General features: G+C 42.6%; 1 protein-coding gene across 5 annotated transcripts in view; it reads right to left on the bottom strand.

The window, feature by feature from the left end:
- Window positions 1-19,717, bottom strand: part of DAAM2 (dishevelled associated activator of morphogenesis 2) — a 233,666-nt gene that overhangs the window by 184,592 nt on the left and 29,357 nt on the right. For 4 of the 5 annotated variants that reach the window (XM_009685220.2, XM_009685218.2, XM_009685225.2 and 1 more), the window contains one exon: window positions 8,036-8,181. The gene's annotated coding sequence lies outside the window, so the exon portion shown is untranslated. Of the gene's footprint in view, window positions 1-641; window positions 663-8,035; window positions 8,182-19,717 lie in introns of those variants that run through there. The other variant, XM_068939559.1, reaches the window with a different exon arrangement.

Raw genomic sequence — 19,717 nt, 5'->3', positions numbered from 1 at the left:
TGATGACAACACCAATCAACATGTATCACAAGGCAAAGTCATATATATACAAATATGTGTATATATATATAGTGGCACTGCCACAGAAAGCAAGTTATGCAGGAAAAATATCACCTTCAAACCAGTGGGCCAAACCAAACAAGATGAAGCCAAGTCACCACTGTCCTGTTCTCTTTGCCTTCATTTATATCAACACACAGTAAGCACAGAATAGATACATACTACTAGCAATCTAATGTGGTGTCTTTCCATCTCTTTGGTCCTGTGGTAAAAGATTATATGGGTAAAAATCAAAAGGTGAATCCATCTTATCTAATGCTAATGGTCCTCCACAAACAGGCTCAGTAGGTACCCACTAACTACCAACATATATGTTTTACCCGTAAGTAAAGCTGCCATTTAGACATGCTACTGAATTATAATCTTCAGCATTAATAGCTTTGTATTAAACCACGGGGACCCATCAGTGTTCCTCTAACATGAACTGTACTACACTCCTGCCCTTCTCAGCATAAAGCCTGGGAAAGTTTTATATGATTTACACATGCAAATTACATACATGATGCACAGCAGACAACATCTTCTAATTTCATCAGTGCCCCTTTCAGTCCACATCTTTCCATTGGTCTATGAATCCTTACTTTCCACTCACATCTCTGTCCACCGCTTTTTTCAATTCCTTCTCCAGGTCCATCTCCCTTTGCTCCCTGTTTCCCCTTCCTGCACGCCAGGTCCTTCCGCAGCTGGTCTCCACCTTTTCCCTTCCCTTGCCAGCCCTGTCTAACTGGCTTGGTTCCCCCCGCTCCCCTCTGTCCCCTCAGCTTCTCTTTGGAAGAGGAAAGAACAGCTGAGAAAGGAGGAAATGATTAACTGATTCCTCCTCCTGCTTTCCCCCTACCCTCTAACTTTCCCCAGCCAAGGTCCTGGAGCCAGAGTTGTATACAGCCCTGGAAATTAACCTGCAACTTCAGGCCAAGGGACAAGGGTGAGGTAGGCTCACATGTTATCAGCATTATCTCCCCTCTCACTATTAGCACACTGTACCGTTTATTACGCTATAGTGTAACAAAGATACATGGCCTTTGGGCCTTTGTCTTGCTCATTAGTTAAAAGTTAACAAACACTTACCTTAAAGCAAAACCGGTCATGCAGTTGACCCCTCAGCTAGGGTTATGCTGATAATGTTCAAAATAGGCAGAGTTTGTCTAAGACGCCACAGTGAATAGCTATTTGAATGCAAAGGACACTGAAGATGGAAGGAAACTGGGACTTGAGGGGAGCTAAAGTGGTGCTCTGTTTCTCTACACACACAAAACATATACAGGCCAAGCACCAGAAAGTGCCCAGCCGGAAACTGGCTTGTGCCACTGGATAGGGATGATCAAACTGCCATAAATGTTAAGATAAAAAAAAAAAAATCTCTCTTGCTCTTACATAGGTTCTTCCTTACACACGGGAAAGCTGCTGCCCCTCCCGCCACAGCATCTGGATGTTCCATTGACAGAGCATTGTCTAACAGTTACAGCACAACTTCTGGTTCCGATTACTGGCTGCAGGAGAAATGTGCGATTTATTAAGTTTAGGATTTAAATAAGGATTTGTATTCTGTTGCCTGCTTCAATATTGACTCAGTACATGAAACCGGATAAATCACTCATTCTTTCTGTGACTCTATTTCCCCTAGATAGAAAAAAGTACACTAAGCTGGGGTGTTATATAATTCAATACTTCTATTAATAACAACGAGGATGAAGGCTGCCAGAGGAGCCGGCTTTTTATTATTATACATGAAGAGCTGCAGATACCTCAACGAAAACTGTAAAGTATTGCAGTCTGCAAAAGTAAGTTTGATTCTGCAGAGTAATCCTCTTGCACAAGAGGTGACCTTTGATAGGAACAATTTTGCTCTCTTAGCTTATAGGAGAATGAGGAGAAGTCATCCCAAAGCTCTCGAGAAAGAAAAAACATGTATTTTTCCTTCTGAATGGTGTATCGTATAAGCTCTATGTCCCAAGACAGCACAGACGTCCTTATACAGGACAGCCCCTTTAGAATTTAGGAATAAGGCCATCAGAGAAATCGCCTGTCTACTTCTATAAGCATTTGGGGTGTATAATCATGCATTTTTAGCCTCTGACTGCCAAGGAAATAAATAAAAGCTATACTATTATATATGTATTTGTAGGGTCACAGACTCCACGGATGAAAATCTGGCCCCACTGACAACACCAAGCTCAACACTTCTTCCCTATTTCTTTCTTTCTCACAATTTTTTGTTGCTCCCTCAAGTGAAAGAAATCTCAATCTCAAACTTCATACGTTACTATCATCCCCTCAACAAGTCATATCTGATGGCTCCAGAAAAAGCAACTAGGTCAAATTAAAAAAAAAAACCAAAAAACAGAAGATGCAGCACTCAGAAAACAGATTCCTTGCTTGTAAAAGCAAAAGCTTCTGTGAGATATTGCTCTACCTCCGGAGACCTAAACTGCTTGTTAGATCAGTTGCCAAAACAAAAGGACACGGGTATATTAATCTAAGAACAAAAGTGCCCATTGTGGCTGGAGACCCAGTACCAGGCTGCCTGTTCCATCTGACAACGAGATTAAACACTATGGCTCTTTGGGCTTGGCTGTATGTCATGCCTGACACCACCACCCTGTGCAGCTACAGGGTCAGAGACTTCTCCTGCTCTGTCACCACAGGCTACAGAATTAGCAAGACCTTAAGCCCCTCCTTACAGAGATGCTTCCGCTTGTCTCCCACTCTCTGAAATACCACACAATGCTTTGAGCACCTCTCGAGCATGACACGCAGGGCAATATCATACTATGCACTGACATCTTACATCACTTGGGTGATGGGACCACCACTGTCCTTATCACACAGCCACTGGAAATTCTGTCCCCTCTCTCTGAGGGGCTGAAATGAGGCATATATAGTCAATACAGTACAGACATGCATATACATTATTTTACTTAATATATTCTTCTAAGATTATTTTTATCTTTGGGATCAAATCAGACCACCAGATCTGAGTGGCTGAGCTGGCTGGTGAACAAGGGTAGAACTGTGCTCCAATTCACGAATGTAAGTTTCAAATTCAAGCTTTTCAGACCTGACGCCTATCTTTAATGTGTTCATCTAGAAGTATGAAGACTGGCCTGGAACTTAAACAAAGTAAGGATCTGGACTATGCTCATCTGAAATCATGTTCATTTCAGATACATCATAAGAAAATGAGGAATTAAAAATATTAAGGCTATAAGACTGTTCTCCATTTCATGAATCATAATGTGTGTACATACTTGTGTGTGTGTGTGTGTGTTTGTGTTCACACATGTGCGCACATGCAGATGTTTGAGTAAAACTGTGATAGATCACATTCCTACTAAGGTTAGCTCGCACCTGACATGTATTGTTGGTTTAATTCTTTTTCCACAGTATTCTCAACACAATGAAAAACTACTGTTAGCTGCCACTGCAAACTCTGCAGAAACATTTAATTTTGGTGGGTTTATTTTCTCAGTGGAAACCAAAGAGAGGGATGAAAAGTAAATAAATTGGTTCCTGAGCCTCATCTAGATCTGTAAGAGTTGTGCAGTTAATGAAAGTTCTGGCCTTCAATATGTAGATAATGTTCCTTGACAATGGCTTAAATCTATGTACCAGATACTTAACTACTTCTAGCAACAGTTCTTATATATAAAGGCTTGGTTTCCATATTAAAAACTGGCCTAGGCTATAGAATTTAGATCCAGATAAAAATGTTCCCAAAACCCAGGGATGTTTAGATACAGTACTTTGGATTAGCCAGTTACAAAGATCTGAGCTAGCAACTACATTCAGTATCCATCATACTAAGATATGAGATGTTGGCTTGGACCTTTACTGGGGACAGCTCGTTTCAGTTTCACCCTATTTCCTATCTTTTTCCTGTTCACAGATCCTTCTCTTTCACTCACTTCCCAAGGCTATTATAACCTTCTCTCCTGTACGTTTAGTTTTAGTGAGTGGTCTGCATGAATTGCATGTTGCCAAGGGAGATACCCAAGCCCAAAGGAAAAGCAGTCAGTATTTGTTGCAATTCAGGTAACAGATATGGAAAGAGGGGAAAAAAATATTCATTTTTTCTTTAGAAAGGAAAAAGATTTACAAGGTGCTACAACGTGAAAGTCAGAGATGACCCAATTGAAGGAAAAAAGAAAAAATGTGTTAATTTTTTTTTTTACAAGAATTGTCTCATTAGTTTCTCTCCTTAGTTTTGCTGGTATTTCTCAAACATTTTGAAAGCACAATTCTCTTTTCAGATAACAGCCCAACTCAAACTCAGATCCTTCAAGGCAAGGGAGACAGAATCATCTAGAATTAGACTAAATTTCTTTTCCTCAAAACATTAAGCAGCTCCCAGCAATAAAGGTCATTAGCAGGTCCCTGACTACTGTAAACATTTGTAGCCAGCAAGTCCACTCTCATTTCATTCCACTTCCTTGAAGAAATTCAGGTTCTTTTCACATCTAACATCTCATGATCAGTTTGAACCTGTTTGTGACACTTTCTTAGTCATCACAGATCAATTTTAGAAAAACCAGTTCAGCTGCACTTCCAAGATACTTTCACTTTCTTTCTGCTTCTAACGCAGTAAAATAGAGCCCACTCATCTGTAAAATGGAGTATTTCTTTGCTTACCCCATCATTTCTGAATACTTCCTTCTGCTCTGTATTTATCTTCCCATCTCCCAAAGAAACAACATGAAAAAAATTTATATGCTAGCAAACGGTCACCTCACATAAAGGCATAGTATGCAGACAGGTGAGCTGTATCACAGACATTAGTAACTGCAAGTTGTTGGCTAGATCTACTAATATCTGAACTAAAGACAGCTGGAGTGGACTTGTCCTTCAGCAGCTGTTCCAATAAAAACTGTGCAGTAGCATTCCTCAACCTTTTTCATTTGAAAGACTTTTTTGCCTTCTTGAAAAAATTCAAAGACCATCCTGTGCTGCACTGCAACATAGGCTGGCACCAACAACCATTTAAAAATTAGTTTGGGCTCTGAATGTTCTTTCTTCCCTTTTATTGCCCTCCTTTTGTGTGCACGGATTTTTTTAGCTTTGAGGATGGGGGGGAAGAGGAGGGTTGTTTTAAATTTTGCAAGTGTTAATCAAACACCTTCTGATGTTGTACTGACCATCATTGAATCAGCAGTCATCTAGATCAACATGTCTTGTTCTGACCAAGAACAGGAGATTAATACAATCAGAAACTAAGGCAATCTCTAGCGATGAACACAAAGATCTCAGTGACTTCCATGAAAATCAAAGCAACGTCTATGCAAAGAAATAGGACGCTAAAAATGCACATGACATGACCAATCAGTGAAGTGTCCAAGTGTACATCCCCGCCTACCTCCTCCCCCTGCCAAAAAAACAGTCTAATTCCATTTCTCATTCTAATACAGGGTCTAGGCCAGATCTTCTACTTCGATTCACTTCTGATCAGCACGGGACCAGAATAAAGAAGCAAAGCCTCTCTTTAGATTGCCCTAGTGACTCTCTGGTCTAAAAGCTTTCAGGTTATTGGTAAATGATGTTTAGCTATTATTGGTCTTGAAATAGCTGCTTAGCAGGCAGGGAGCTCCAGATGGACATTCTCTTCTTTACAGCACTGGGGATGGAACTATTACACTGCTCCTATTCCATCTAGGAAACCCACTTCCTTCAAGATTGATTGCCAGGTTGCCACTCTGTAAGCTTCTGACTGCTTTGTAGCATCTCAGTGGTAAAAAGCAGCTGGAGCAGCAAGTCCTGGTTCCACCTGTGATGCTGGACAGGGGACAACATTGACTTACTGTGTATTCCTTGCAGAAGAGCTAGAAGAATTAGTTACGGCTAGTGTGGCTTGCTAAATTCTGATTATTCATGTCCTCTGAAGTTTACATGCAAACTAATTGGCAGCGCTGATCCCTTAGTAAGAAGCTGAAATCAATTAGGAAGGCAGCTGACCTTATTATAGCAATCAATCGCAAATGACATTTAGTCTCTGTACTCTACTGCCAAGCTCTCTATGCTGGCTTTTGGGGGTTTGGGGGTTTTTTTTCCCCTATTGCACCACTGTTAACCCACCCTGATTTTCCTGGACATAACATAACTTCCATCACATAGAATCTACCCTATTTTGTGACACACACTTTCCTGGAGGATATTTGGCTTTCCTTACAGGAATTCCTGTATACTTAGGAGTCCTGGAAATCGGACAAAGTTCCTACGGAAAGGTGGCTCCTTGCTCTTAGGCAAAGGATGCCGAATTGCCTCTTGGAAAGCTGCTTGATTGTGGGGGTGAGAGTGAGGGAAGGAGAGAAGAAGGGTATAAAGCATCTTTGCTGTACTTGGCAAGATGGTTCAGTTCACTAGGAATCTAGAGCACCCACGCTGCAGTGGGGTGCTGAGTGGTGCATATGTGATTAACAGCAAGGCTAAGTTCCTACAGCGAAAAAAATACAGCGGTGTCTATGTGAAGTGGTTGACCGGGATATGAAGACAGACACACCCAGCTGCTGCAAGGCATAATTCCATCAGTGACAAGCTGAGCCAGAAAGAGACTTAGCATGTGCCAACAGAGCAGTACATATTTAACAAGGCAGGGGCCCTGACTCTTTGCAAGAGGTACACACACAGAAACTGGGCAACTAGAATCATTGTTTGCTTATAAATTACTGCATGTGCTGGAGAATAAACTGGTCACTTTAAGGGACGTAGCTAATTAAGAATGAATTAATCAGTTTTCTATACAACTTTTCAGATGTAAAATGCTAACATTTTAAAGTCCTGAGGAGTAGACACGTTCCTCTTCAATATATATTCATACACAGCAAGGAAAGTGGAGCTGTGAGCAAAACATCACACTTTGTTTCAGGTAACAGAATCTAAAGTTTGGGGGGTTTATTTTTTTTGTATCAGCTGTCTGTGAGGTTCTAAGCCATGGGAACCATTTAGGGTATTGACAGAACATAAGGACAGGATCTTGCTTCTGAAGGCACCTGCAGGAACCTTACTGCTCAATACAGCAGAAGCAGCACTGAGATTGAACGCTGACATCTAATTCATCATTGCCCTGTCATCTGGTTCACTCATTTACCTCAGTGCAAAGCATCCACCATACTAATTCGATGACATTTTACAGTTACATTGAGCTCATGTAAATATCGCTGCAGAGCACGTGGCCATAGAGAATTAGTCACACAACTTCATAGCATTTTGGATCTCATACAGTGAGATACCATGGGAAGAAAAGGTTTCATGCTATTTTGTCTCTGTGATTACTGCAAGCACTGTAACAGAAATAGAAAGGACACTGCAAATGATGAGACATTAAGTGTAATTAGGCTTCACGCACAACTTGAATGCACAAGCTCTTCCTAAGAGACTAAAGCACTGAAGGATTCTAAATTGCACTAAGGAAGAAGATGATGGCATAAAAGTTTTCTTCTAATTGATGGCCATTCCAGAAGAATAAAGGATAGAATAAGGAAGGAGAGAGCAAAAATACAGCATCAAATCAAGAAAAGCACTAAGCTATCATTTCCAATAAGCTTATTTCCTAACTTACAAGAAATGCCTCCAGTTTACACTGCAATTATAATCAAAACCAAGTTACTGTGCTGGCTCGCAGACTGAATGACAGCATGAGCCATGCTTGTAGCATAGCCTGGCATACAAGTTCTGTTCCACTTTATTTAAACCCTGATGGAGTAAAGAGAACTGAAGGGGTAGGAGCTTACACTTTTGATGCCATTAGCAGAGACGTTGGCTCTAAATACACCTAATCTAAATGGGAGACCCATAAGGCTCTGATTACTGTAACCTTTTAAGGGCTCTAAGTTGAAAAGCACCTTGCAATGAGGTAGAAGACTCTTCTTGCCTCATGAACGCAGATAACATCATGCAAGCTGAAGAGAACAAAAAGTGATACTCTCAATTCTGTTCCCTGAGATTCCTTTCCTCCCTCAGTTCCAACATACAAATCAGAACTAACCTGGATGATCTTTGCAGTTTCTAATTAGCTCTTCTCTCTCTGTGTTGGGGTCTTCCGTGTTCAGATCCTCAATACGCAGTCAATACGCTGGGAGAGCCCGCCTTCCGACGATTCAGTACAGCTGTTGTGGCAGTAGAGATGGTCTTCTGAAAAAACAATTGCAAATAAATAGTTGATTTAGCTTTCCATCAATATAGAAGACATCCTCAGTGTTTCAGTTACTTTCAAAAGAAATTACAGAAGAAATCTGTACAGAGGCTCCTGTATAGCCTCTATTACTTCAACACAGGATTAGTCTTCCAATGTTTTGATGGAATCGCTTTGTCTTAAACCAGAATGATTCTAAGCACGTCTGACATTAAGCATGAGAGAAATCCCACTATTTGCAGTGGATACTATTTTTGCATGCAAAGTCAAGAAAACACTTAAATGCCTCCTTATTGAAACACTCAGTACACACTGTGGAACCAAACCCATTATGGTTATCTCGCACATACTATTATATCTTCAACATTCATTGCATCTGCACTGTAGACAAACTGTTGATCAATTACTCTACCCATTAACTTTGAGTCCAGGGAAGTGACCACAAATGATCACTGACAGAGGAAAAGAAACAAATCTGCATAAAGTTTGATTAACATACATATACAAAAATGTTTTTCAGTTAATACAGAACTATTGGCTCTGGCTTCTTTGTATGGACTGTTCTAGAGAGAAGACTTCCAGGATTTAAGAGAGGAGATCTGTTATAAACTATTTACTTTTATCAGTCAGCTAATTTTCTTGTTGCTGGGTTTCTTTTTTTTTCATTACTTTTTCTTAAAGCCAAAAGACTGTGATCCAGGACATTCCACAAATGCTGCTCTACTGTCATTTTAGGAAATACCATTAAAACAATCTTCTCCTTGTTTGCTTCCCATGGCATTTCACGAAACTGTTTTAAGAAAAATATCATTAAAATTGTAGCAGTCAGTTCCCTCTGGGTGCCTTAAGATTATTCATGGAAACTATAATCTTCTGGGGACAACAGACGCATAGAGCCTTGTTTTCACTTCATCATCCCCATTTTCCACTGGAGTAACAATATCAATTTTAACAGCGGTCTATCAACATGAGGGAAATTCAGACCTACTTTCTTTTTTTTTTTTTCCTCTGGGAGAATTTGATATTAGTGAAAGATGCCACATCAAAAATTTTAGAGAGTGAAGTCCTCTGCTCGACCTCAAATTATATATAGCACAGGAAGCAATTCTAGCCCCTCTAAACCTTCCACCACAATTCCTGACTTTTGACCTGGAATAACCTTTTTAAAGAGGCTATGGGACAGCCCAAGCCATTTAACACTTGGCCCCTCTAAAACTGCCAGCTGTTATTGCAGTTCTTGAGATGTTTTGACTCAGTTATGAGAAAAAGCAGATCAAGATAGCACAGAATGAGAGAACAGTTGAGGTTGGAAGGGATCTCTAGAAATCAACTAGTCCAACCCCCATGCTCTACGCAGGGGCAACTACAGCAGGTTCCTCAGGGTCGGGTCCAGTCGGGTTCTGAATATCTCCGAGGATGGAGATCCCACAAACCTCTCCGCGCAACCTGTTCGCGTGTTTGACCCCCCTCACAGGGAAAAAACTTTTTTCTTATGTTTAAATGGAATTTCCTGTATTTCACTTTGTGCCCGTTGCCTCTTGTCCTTTTACCAGCCACCACCGAGAAGACTCTGGTTCTGGCTTCTTTACCCGCACTGCCATCAGGTATTTATACACATGGATAAGATCTCCCTCAGCCTTCTCTTCTCCAGGCTCAACAGGCCCAGCTCTCTCAGCCTCTCCTCATATGTCACATGCTCCAATCCCTTAATCATCTCTGGGGCCCTTTGCTGCACTTGCTCCAGTATGGCTGTGTCTCTTTTGTACTCTTTTGTACTGGGGAGCCCAGAACTGGACACAGCACTTCAGAGGTGGTCTTGCTAGTGCAGAGCACAGGGGAAGGATCACCTCCCTTGACCTGCTAGGTACACTCTGAATAGTACAGCTTGGGATATCATTGGCCTTCTTTGTTTTAAGAGCGCATTACTAGCTCATGTTGTACTTGTCCACCAGGATCCACGGGTCCTTTTCTTCAAAGCTGCTTTCCAGCTTTTTTGACTTGTAGAAAGCTATCAAGCATGATATCCCCTTCATGGTCAAGCATGATTTCCCCTTCATAAATCCAACTCCCAGTCACCTTCGGGGAGGGCTTATGTTCATCAAAACAACAGCACAGTTCAGGGTCAACTTAAATCAATCAGTTTTCCTGCAGGCTACAGCTTCTTCTGAATTGGCTGATGTTGCTATTTCTTTCCCAGTCTCCAGTCTCACTGCCTAGGACTCTTCACCACACTGACACACTAGGCCCCATTTTAAGACTTCTGACCTCTATCCCCATAGAACGTATTTTCAGCCAGACCTTTCCATCTGATTAACCCTTGCATCATCCTGTTTATTGTAGGTCTCTCTGCTGAAGGCTACCCCCACTCATTCCCTGCATTACCACTTCCTGATTCAATCTGTCCTTATATTCCCTTGACCTATCCTTAGTAACGCAATTCACGCAGCTCTACATCTTCTCATCCCTGAGTCTGAACTTAGCTAGCATACCCTATGACACTTGCAACTGTAACAATTTTTCTTCCAATCAACTGAAACTGCAGGAGAACAGCTGACCAAATCTCTGTTCTCCCACATGGAATAACCGTGAGCTCATTTACTAAGCAGGCCTGCTTATTTCTATAACACCACTTGTGGTATGGCACACTTCCTGTTCAATTCTGCTTTTGCATCTGTAGCTGTCAGTGTCGCAGCATCTCACTACTCAGCCACATGATCCTTTTATATTTTTCAATACCCCTCCCACCCCACCCTGTGCACATTTTAGCCATGTCACTATGTGGCCACAAACACTTCACATTTAGATATCCTATAACTAAACCCTGTCCTGAGTACTGACATTGTTTCGATAATAGCTGACGTTTTCCAAAAGAGGGAAAAGCAAGGCAGAAATTAATATATATATGAATCAATAAAGTAAAGTAGGACAGATAAAAATCATTGATGATATCAGGTAAGCATACATCTTCTTTACTAGGAAGAACTGAGTAACTCACTCAAAGCTCAAATCCTTACAAATAACGTGATCATCCCAAACACACAGAAATACAATCTTTATAGCACCTTACAACTGTTTTCATTCATTCATTCACTCACTCTTCCTGTCTTATAGGTCTACAAAATCCACTCCCCATTTTAACAGAGAGTCAAAGTACTCTGTTTTGTTTTTCAGCCAGTGAAGCAGCCACTGGTATTTCTATTAATTAGTTTGGATGACTGAAAAATGCACCAGCTTTCCTTTTTAAAGGCCACTCGATCCATAATGAGACATTTCATTTGAGACCAGAACTCTGTAGGAAGAGGCTAGATCTAATGCAAGGGAGAGAACACCTAATGCCAAGGTTCTGTATCCACATGTCCCCTTGACCCCTTGATGCTGCTGAAAAAATTAAAAAGTGATAATTTTTCAAAAAGGCAAGAAGAGTTTGCCTTGAAAACTGTGTAGGCATTCGTCTGCCCCCAGCTGAATTGTGTCGTGAATATGAGAAGTTATGATTCTAGATGTTACAATGTGAGGGAAAACTGGGCAGTAAAACGTAGCCATCAAAATAATTGCTCTTCATTGCACAGTGCCTTTAATGAACAGCATGTGTATTCAAGTTGTCCCTGCTCCTCAAAAGTAAGGTAATCTAGTGCCTGTCATTTTCATATTGCAGCCTAGTTCCTTCTCTTGCCTTATTTATCAGTGAGTTAATTGGGGCCAATAATTAATGTTCTTTGATGTCTTCAGGCAGGCATTGTTGTGCAGATGGGAACACACAGCACTTTCTCTGTACGTAGTTACACTCTTGTATTGCACTGCACTTTCTGTGTTTCCCAGACTTGGCTTTCCTTTGTTATCGAAACTTTGCATGCAAACAATAATTTTGTTTTTTATTTTTAAATTCACTAGCTTCTATCTTTTTTGTTCTTGAAGTCAGAATCCTTTGTTGCTCTGCATCACCCCTTCTTCTTGATGGCAGAGGGAGAAAGTACTGATACTGTTCAGCTCAGTTCAGTTCAGTTTAGGCAATAGAAACAGCAAGGTTTATTCATAAAAGAGAGCAGAAATAAAGCCTCAGATCTGACCTTTCCCAGTCACTCCCTGAAATGTCCAGATCTTACACATCCCAGGAATTCTGCAGACCTGATATCTGCGTCTTGCATAAAAGCAGCACACGATGGAAGAAACAGTGACAGTGGGTAACCTTTTGAAGTTTCCAACTTTAACAATGGCCAAAATCTTGCAAGATAAACCTATTTATTTCACAACATTTTTATCTTTTGGTATTAGAAAAAAAGAAGAGTTCAGAAAAAGCCCTTGCTATGGGCACATTAAACCCAGCTCTTCATATAAGGACTGCCTCTTTGGATTGTCTTCACTAACTTTAACTTTTTCCACATACCACACCAATCATAGGAATATAAGAACCTTAAATTAAGATTTTTTTGTTGCCACAACCAAATTGTTAAGCTGATCCTCCATCATATCCTCTGTTCAATGCCAGTAGAACCCTGTCACTATTCCCTTCGCATTTGCTGCAGCAAAGAATTTGTCTTTGGATGGCAAGTTTGCTCCCAAAAACTGTTCCTGGAATACAAGTATATTCCAGAAAGTTTCTTCTTTCAGCTTTTACTATTGGTACGGTTCCCAGAAAATAGATGTACTATCAATCTAGACACTCTCTATTTCACCAGTTAATACAAGACATGGGTGTCTTCTAGTTGCAGAGCCTCCTCCTTCAATGCAACTCCTCCCATTCCATCCTGTATGTCTAATACCTTATTTGGTCTTCCATCCAGCCTGTCCTTCCAAGTTGTGTCTGATAAGTGAATGCTCAAGGCTGGAGAAAAGGCATGAAGAACATTCCCATTACTCCTGCATCTCCTCAAAGGACCAAGTTACAGGCCTAATCCAAAGTGAACAGGAAAGAGAAAAAACCCTGGCACCAGGTCCCCATCTTCCTAACACAACAAGATTTAACAGAGCCAGGATGTAACATCTGACAAGTAGAAACAACAGGCAACCTCTGTGTAATCCTCATTCATCTCAAAGGTGCTTGCCTCAGCTGACACTAGGGCAGTGAACCTCTGGGCCTTATGAAGCATTGCCTGGCACTTTATCCATATGCAGTCCTATGTGATTTTCTCAAAAGCGGTGGTGGAGCGGCAGCAGGGGAGGAGAAGTTTAATGCAAATTTCTTCACCTGATGCAAATATCAACCCCCTTGAGCACTAATTTGATATTTCTCAGCACAGACACACTCTGCTTTTAAAATATTTACCTTTCCTTTATTTTTCATAACCTTACAAAAATTTGGGAGGAATGTGAACTGTTTTGTTTTCTGTCTTCCTATGACGGCAGAGATTTATTTATAGCCAGGAACTGGAGGACAGTTCTCACGTGGCTGCTGAAAATTAAAACAGCATGTAGGGTTTTATTTTGTTTTGCTTTTATGCCTTTGCCGTTACAACCTCTCCCTGCGTTCCCTAAACCCTTGTTATTGTAACCAGAGCCACATTTTGCATTGCTACAATTGCAGGGTTATGTAAATTCCAAAGGCTTTAAAGAAAAGAGCCTCCAGATTCTGCTCTGAGCCTTGAGGAAGTGGACACAAACAGATATGCCCAGCACCTAGGAGAGGCAAAGGCATTCATAAACTATTAACAAACAGAAAACATAAGTCTCAATCTCAACATCAATCTGAACTTTTCTAAATCATGAGAATTTACTAGTTTAATTTAAATTGATTATCCTCTTATTCTCAGTTTTATGCTTTGTTTTACCAAGGAAAATTTCCCTCAGCCATTTCTGGAACTTCTCCTAACCCCCTCTCACTTTCCACTGGTTTGTACTTGTTTTCACGGGGGATCTAATAACAGAAAGCCATACAGATACACACTTTTCAGATTAATGAGCGATATATGAACCATACAGTGATCATGAAACTGAACACACTGAACAGGATTACTTTACTCACGAAGATATTTGAATTCAAAAGAAAATGATACCATAAAAAGAACAACCTTATTCATAAAAGACAGCAAGAAAACACAGAGTATGCATCTGATTACTTGTGAGAAGCCTTTACAGCAAGCGGGGGCAGGAAGAAGTGCAATACGTGTTGCACATCTGTGTGCTTCTGAGTAATCAAGTTGTAATGCTGACTCTAGCAGTGCATTTCTGTGCAGGCATGGGCAAGCCAATTCATGTTTTCGACTCCATATTCTTTAAAAGAGGGATAATAATGTCTGACTCTGAGCCATGTTAAAAAGCTCTGTGAAAGCTCGTTTTAGTCCCCACAACGCTTAGACAATTCACAGAATCACAGAATGGTTGAGGTTGGAAGGGACCTCTCGAGATCATCTAGTCCAACCTCCCTGCTCAAGCACAGTCCTCTAGAGCACGTTGTCCAGGACCACGTCCAGACGGGTTCTGAATATCTCCAGCGAAGGAGACTCCACAACCTCTCTGGGCAACCTGCTCCAGTGCTCTGTCACCCTCCCAGGAAAGAAGTTTTTTCTCAAGTTCAGATGGAACGTCCTGTGGTTCAGGAAGTGCCCGTTGCCTCTTGCCCTGTCACTGGGCACCACGGAGAAGAGACTGGCCTCATCCTCTCGACACCGCCCCTTCACATACTTGTACACATTGATCAGATCCCCCCCTCAGTCTTCTCTTCTCCAGGCTCAACAGGCCCAGCTCCCTCAGCCTGTCTTCATAGCAGCCACGCTCCAGTCCCCTCAGCATCTTTGGAGCCCTCCGCTGGACTCTCTCCACTAGTGCCATGTCTCTCTTGCACTGGGCAGCCCAGAAGTGCACACAGCACTCCAGGTGAGGCCTCCCCAGGGTGGAGTAGAGGGGAAGGATCACCTCCCTCGACCTGCTGGCAACACTCTGCCTAATGCAGCCCAGCATACCACTGGCCTTCTTGGCCACAAGGCCACATTGCTGCCTCACGCTTAACTCGTCGTCCACCAGCACTCCCAGGTCCTTCTCGGCAGAGCTGCTTTCCAGCAGGTCAACCCCCAGCCTGTACTGCTGCATGGCGTTATTCCTCCCCACGTGCAGGACCCTGCACTTGCCTTTGTGGAATTTCATGAAGTTCTTCTCCGCCCAACTCTCCAGCCTGCCCAGGTCCCGCTGAATGGCAGCACAGCCTTCTGGTGTGTCAGCCACTCCCCCCAGTTTAGTACCATCCGCAAACTTGCTGAGGGTGCACTCTGTCCCTTCCTCCAGGTCATCGATGAATACATTGAACAAGCCTGGAGCCAGGACTGACCCCTGGGGGACACCGCTAGCTACAGGCCTCCAACTAGACTCTGTGCCTCTGACCACAACCCTCTGAGCTTGGCCATCCAGCCCGTTCTCAGTCCACCTCACCGTTCACTCCTCTAGCCTGCACTTCCTGAGCTTGCCTAGGAGGATGTGATGGGAGACAGTGTCCAAAGCCTTGCTGAAGTCCAGGCAGACAACATCCACTGCTCTGCCCTCATCTACCCAGCCAGTCAAATTCCATCAGAGAAGGCTCTCAGACTGGTCAAGCACGATTTCCCTTTGCTGAATCCATGCTGACTACTCCTGATCACCTTCTTGTCCTCCACATGCTTCGTCAGGACCTCCAGGATGAGCTGCTCCATCACCTTTCCAGGGATGGAGGTGAGGCTGACAGGCCTGTAGTTCCCTGGCTCCTCCTTCTTGCCCTTCTTGAAGACTGGCGTGACATTGGCTTTCTTCCAGTCCTCAGGCACCTCTCCTGAGCTCCAGAACCTTTCCAAGATGATGGAGAGCGGCCTAGCAATAACATCCGCCAGCTCCCTCAGCACTCGTGCATGCATCCCATCGAGGCCCATGGATTTGTGGATGTCAAGTTCGGACAAATGATCTCTAACCCGATCCTCCTCGACCAAGGGAGAGTCTTCCTTTCTCCAGACTTCCTCTCTTGTCCCCAGGGTCTGGAATTCCTGAGGACTGGCCTTAGCAGTGAAGACTGAAGCAAAGAAGGCATTCAGTAACTCTGCCTTCTCTGTATCCTTCGCCACCAGGGCACCCGCCCCATTCAGCAGCGGGCCCACGTTCTTCCCTAGTCTTCCTTTTGCTACTGATGTATTTGAAGAAGCCCTTCTTGTTGTCCTTGACATCCCTTGCCAGATTTAATTCCAAACGGGCCTTAGCCTTCCTTGTCGCATCCCTGCATATGCTGACGACGTCCCTGTATTCCTCCCAGTGGCCTGTCCCCTTTCCCACATTCTGTAGACTTCCTTCTTCTGTTGGAGTTTGGCCAGCAGTTCCTTGCTCACCCATGCAGGTCTCCTGCCCACTTTGCTGGACTTCTTACTCACAGGGATGCACCTGTCTTGAGCCTGGAGGAGGTGATACTTGAATATTAACCAGCTCTCCGGGACCCTCCCTCCTTCTAGGGCCCTACCCCATGAGATTCCCCTAAGTAGGTCCCTCAAGAGGCCAAAGTTCGCTCTCCTGAAGTCCAGGGTTGCGATCCTACTTATTGCCCTGCTCCCTCCTTGCAGGATCCTGAACTCCACCATCTCATGGTCACTGCAGCCAAGGCCGCCCCCAACCTTCACCTCTCCAACTAGACCTTCTTTGTTTGTTAGAACAAGGTCTAGCATTGCACACCTCTCTTCATTGGCTTCTCCACCACCTGGGTCAAGAAGTTATCCTCAGTGCTCTGCAAGAACCTCTCTGACTGTTTGTGCCTAGCTGTGCTAGACACACATTTCAGCTAAAGAAGAAAAACGTTCTACCCACTTTCCAAGCCGTGCCTCTACTCCAGCTCTGAATCACCATTGGCCAAGGTATGCTTAGACCTAAGACAAAAATCTAGATTGCATTACTCCTGAAGTATGTCGAGATTTTGCACAGCATGGTGCACCCGTATTACTGGAGTATGCTAATGAGAGCTTGAGAGAATTACTGCATTTGTGAAAAGGTGCAGCCAGAACTCCCCAGCAATTTTAGCTGACATATAGGAGAGATGAGGCTGTGGTTCCACTCCAACATACTGTTTTCTACAGCTGTTGAGTTTTCCAGGCAACCTTAATCTTAGGGTAGCTGATATGAAAAAGCAGAGCTTCCTGCATTCTTTACTCATCTCTCGTACCACTAGAACCAACCATGGTAAGTTCTCAGAGAAATGAACTGAGAGGCACTGCCTTAAAGTCACTCTACAACCAAGCAGGTCAGTGCTCAGCCGATACCCCCCAAGCCATGGTATTTTAAAAACAATCACTGCAATAGAAGGGATGATCTGAATAGTGGACAATAGTTCCTACTCGGCTGGTATTTACTGTTGCTACACAGATGGTGACAACTGTTATTATTATGAAAGTGCAGCAGTTTAAATTTTTTTTGTTTAAGAAAGACACGATCCACTTCTAGAACTGAAGCTATACAGGATTCCCGCCCAGTTTAGGAGATTCAATCAGTTTGTCCTGTCTGTTTATTTACTCAGAGCCCGGAACCGCTCTGTGGAGCTCTGATCCTGACTGTCGCTGTGAGCTTGGGCAAGTGACTGAATACCTCTGTGCCACCCACAAATCCTTTTGAAGTCATCTAGTGATGTGAATGCTCAGCAATTCCAAAAAATTAAGCCCTAGAGGTCAAAGACGACCTCTGTTAGTGGAGGTGTTCTGGGTCACATCATACACTGTATAAATTAGGAAGATAAAAACTGCAGCATCCACAACTAACAAATATTTTTGAAAATATGGTCCTATAATTGGCCCCTCTCTTAACATAATTTGTACACACAGAGAGGTAGAGTCCACTAGACCATTTATGTTAACATTTCTGGAAGGGGATGGCTTATTAAGGGAATGTGGGGAATTCTGTGGGGAATCAGAAACAAGCAGCCAGAAGACAAACAGAAACCAGAAATCATAGGCAGCTATATTAGACTGTGTCCCATTCTTAATGCACATACATTTATGTGGCTAATCATAAGTCTCAGAGAACCTATACATTTGACTGAACCAGGTAAAGTACTGACCCAAAACTGTCAATTTATTCTATAATTTATGTTTCCTGATAGTCTAAGCTCTTGAATTCTGTCCTCAAAGATGACTGGTTTAGTGCTCAAAAGCACTGTGGAACATAGGAAAGAACCTTTGATATCCTCTAATACCAAATTCCTCAGATTTCAGTCTCAAACCTGAAACAAAGTGTGTATATGCCTCTAAATCATCAACACTGCTTACTATAGACTTTGCTCTCTTATTCAAGTATTGAGCAAGGTGGAGGTTGCTCAGCTTTTGGAATTTGAGAAGCCTGCAGCTTGTAATTGCTGGCCAAAGCATGGCTCCCATTCATAACTCACTTGTTTCTCTTGAGCTGACAAAACCCTTCCATGCTTGCATATCCTGTGATAGATAATACTTGGCCCAGTACAGCTAGCAAAGCAGGCAGGACAAGGAGCCACTTAGTCAGCTCTGTGATGCAACTTACCAGCAGGAGACCTCCAATAGCTGACACAGTTGAAGCAAGGCAAAAAATCATAAAATACTTATGAACATAACCACACAAACTTTTCTATACATCAAATAGTCTGATGAAACAGGAGCATAATGAAATCCTCCTACTGATACCAGATGGCAATTAGAAAATGAAAGGCCTGCCTTGGCCCAGTGGTTCAGTGTGGTGAAGTCTGGTTAGGACTATATTAGATTCTCAGGACTATCGTGTTCCACTGCTGGGTGAAGGAAGAAGGGTGAAAAGAACAAACAGCTGTGACTGTATGGATGGGAGCTATATAGTAAAAAATACAATACAATACAAACAAACAGCAGAAGCAGGAATGTTTCAATGCCCTCTAATGAGGTATTAACTCAGGTGAGCCACATATTCTCCAACAGGCAGACTTCTGTTATCCTCTCTCCCTGCTGCAGTCAGCTACACCCAAAAATATCTGGAGGCAGAATGACATCTTCTGACACAGCTACAGTAAAAATGACCCAAAGTAAGAAGAGGCAACTCTGAGGGTGTGGGAAAGTCTGCAAACAAATCAGTGGGTGTGTCAGATATGCAGACGCTAACATAATGCAGTGATTACTATGTCTCTGCTCACTGAATATGTAAAAATGAGCTTGGTGTTTTAAAAATCATGCACAGTGACTGCTGAACAAACTCTTCAAGCCTGTGTGCTTTTGCCTAGGACTAGTGCAACATTCACTGTGACCACCAAGCTTCATGAAACACTCAAACTAACATTACATAATTGAAATCCAGAGATGCTAAACAAATTCAGCATGGCATCTTCTTCTACATGGTGACTTTTAAAATTGTTCCTAGGTATCACAGAAATGACAATTGCTTTCTGTGATACCCACCAGTGAGTATGCTGGGGAGAAGCCTCACTGTGGCTACAGGGTCTAATATTCCCTACCCTATTAGCACAACAAGATGTAGTATGTATGACCCAAAGCAAATGGCTAAATCAGGCTGCAGAAACAAGCACCCAAAATGTTGGTGAAAACTTCAGCTTTAAAAGTCCAAGCACAACAGCTATAGGAACCTAGAGAGCTCATGTCCCTGAGGTCACAC

Source organism: Struthio camelus, chromosome 3, assembly GCF_040807025.1.
Source record: "Struthio camelus isolate bStrCam1 chromosome 3, bStrCam1.hap1, whole genome shotgun sequence".
Lineage (NCBI taxonomy): Eukaryota > Metazoa > Chordata > Aves > Struthioniformes > Struthionidae > Struthio > Struthio camelus.
Note: the sequence above shows the minus strand (reverse complement) of the source record. Positions and strands in the feature narration are given on the sequence as shown.